This window comes from Poecilia reticulata, linkage group LG3 (genome assembly GCF_000633615.1).
Source record: "Poecilia reticulata strain Guanapo linkage group LG3, Guppy_female_1.0+MT, whole genome shotgun sequence".
NCBI classification, from domain to species: domain Eukaryota; kingdom Metazoa; phylum Chordata; class Actinopteri; order Cyprinodontiformes; family Poeciliidae; genus Poecilia; species Poecilia reticulata.
In genome coordinates, this window is record NC_024333.1 from 14456945 (window position 1) to 14459555 (window position 2611).

Consider the following 2611-nt stretch of genomic DNA (forward strand, 5'->3'; position numbering starts at 1 on the left):
AAGAGTTGTGAGGAGTGGGCGGGACTTACTATTGGGTAGTAACAGACAGCGGTTTCAAACCCATTTTCTTCCCAAATGGATAGATCCTCTCTAAGGGCCTGGGCACAATAGTAGCTGTCTGTTACCAACCTTGCTTTCTTGATTCTTCTTTTCACCAACTCCAACAATCCTTCCAGGATGGCAGTCACTTCTCCAGCCTGGGCACTACCAGGAGCTCTTCCTTTCTGTCGGCCTCTCTCTGTGCCATCTTGTTTCAGGATAAACCCCCAGTATGCCATGTGATCCAACCCTTTTCTTGATCCATCAGCTTTTATCAGTTCTTCCAAGTTTTGTTGATTTGCAGCTGTCCAAATCCAGGGTTTGTCAGCCCCTTGTCCTCCTTCTCCACTTTTCTTCAGGCAGGCATACAATGGTCTTGCATATCTTTGATAGTTTGGAACATGGTCTCTGACATTATTGCACAATCCTAGGATCTGTTGCAATTCATTCTCCGATCGTGGGGGTCGAATGATTCAGTGGGTATTGTCAAACCGGAGGGTGGACACCACCCTCGATGTGATGAACAAACTTTGGTCCTAAGTTCCCACAGTCGTTCTTGAACTGCGCCACATGTGCGGTCAGCTTCTGTTTCCCGGCCGGGGAGAAGTCGCTTTCTTCTAGCTTTTGTTCAGTCACTGCTGGCACATCGACAGGCTAATACCAGTTGTGTGTGTCTGGGTCCGATGATGTGGGTCTGACTCTCACTAGCCTGGCTTTTAGGTCGGTCAATCGTCGCTTCAGCGCACGGTTGCTCCTCTTCTTTTTGTTTAGATTTTCCAAATCTCTGACTGCAAGGAGGTTGTACAGGCCTTTTACCCATACTATTCCTTTCCAGGTTCCATATAGCATTTTTTCAACTTTTCCATTTGCCAATTTCACTGTTAGGTGTCCTACTGTTTCTAGGTCATTACGGGTCATAGACACCTTCGCCCCGGTGTCCACTAGGTAGGGTACTCCTTTCACCATCGCATAGATTTCATCTCCTTCCCAGTAGGCATTGTCCAGGATGACCCGCGACCTTGAAGCCATTACTTCAATGGCCCCCCGGTCCCGGTCTTGCAAGAGTCACGGAGGGCCCTATTCTGTTCTAGGGTTAACTTGTATTCTTCTGGTGGTAGGAACGTGTCCTTCTTCTGTTGGTTCCCGGCTGTCGGTCAAACGGGAAACTTCCCTTGCTGTTGTTGGACTTGTTGTTGCGGTGCTCTGCTCTGAAAGTTAGATGACGGTCTCACGGCGGCTCTTCTGCATTCTCATCGGCTGACCGACCTCCTTTTTTCTCTTTTCTTTGTAGAAATTTTGCTCCAGGTCGTACGCTTGTACTGCTTGGTCGATCTGGTCCCCAGGTCAAGTCTCTCGCCATCCTTTCGGACGCCCTCTCGATGTCGAAGATCTCGGTCTCCTTCTTCTGTCCCCGACGCTGTCCCATCCGCAGTGGCTTGTACTCCGCAACAGGTTGCGCAGGGCCGGAAAAGGCGCTGCCCTCTTCATCTTCTGGTTCGCTGATGTCCTCGTACTGCGGCTGTCGAAGAGGTTCCCCCTCCAGGGGGTTCCGCGGCTGCATCTTGAATGGTCTCATTTCTGCCGGTCCTCCTCCAGGCGACTCTTCCGCCCCTATTACCCCAAGACCCGGTCTTCCTTGCTCTATGTTATATGATATATAGGTTATATCTTTGATTTTTTCACACCTGAAAAAGGGCCGAGCCGTACCGGTGCCGAGGAGCTCTTACGGAGTCCACCAGGACGAACAGAAATTCAGTAAGTTATGATTTCACATTTAGTGAATAGTGAACACTCGCATATTTGTAAGGAAAACTGATCTTYCCGTTATTTTATTTATTTTGTTGTAACGCAGTACAGCAAGGCAGAGTGTGGAACGCAGTAAAGATCTACAAAATGGCGGACGGAGGACGGATCTGAGGACGAAGTCATGAAGCCGGTATGTATAATCACTGCGTTGATTCCCGACTGTACAATCGTTGGTTGAGAATAATTTTAACTTATTTACTTACGTTTTTTTGAGAAAGCAATATATTTGCTACAATATTTTTTTAATTTTACATTTATTTCCACAGACTCCACAGAATGAGTCACGTTTCTTCAGGAACGTTCTGACATCCGTGATGAGGACAGAGATGCAACTGTGTGTGAGTATCTACTATTTTAGAATGTTGATATTTTATGCTTCAACATTGTTTATGTACATAATGTAATCATGCTATGTATTGACAATCCACAAAAATGTTTTCCAGCTGCATCCAGGACCTACTGCCAGTCATCCAGATGTAGCTCAAGAAAGAAGCAGGTCAGATTTATTACTAGAGATGTCACAATTGCATCAAATGCATCAGTTTTGCATGCATGTTTGTATATATGTGTGGATGAATGCAATCAGCAGTGAAAAGAAAAATAACATAAAATTTTCTTAAGAAGCTGTAACATTTTGGGACAAGATGGTGTTTAATAATTTTAATGTAGCCTCAATGGTTAATGACAAATCACTTAAGTACTTTTATCAATGTTTTGTTAAATATCATGTTTATTCACATGATATTCAGGAGTTGATACTTTACCA

General features: G+C 45.2%; 1 long non-coding RNA gene across 1 annotated transcript; it reads left to right on the plus strand.

Annotated features, from left to right (window-relative positions):
- The first annotated feature begins 1719 nt into the window (after nucleotides 1-1719).
- Nucleotides 1720-2470, plus strand: LOC103462335 (uncharacterized). Its single transcript, XR_533330.2, has 4 exons — nucleotides 1720-1794; nucleotides 1892-1975; nucleotides 2112-2183; nucleotides 2289-2470. It is a non-coding gene; the product is annotated as an uncharacterized LOC103462335 (long non-coding RNA).
- Nucleotides 2471-2611: the final 141 nt, after the last annotated feature.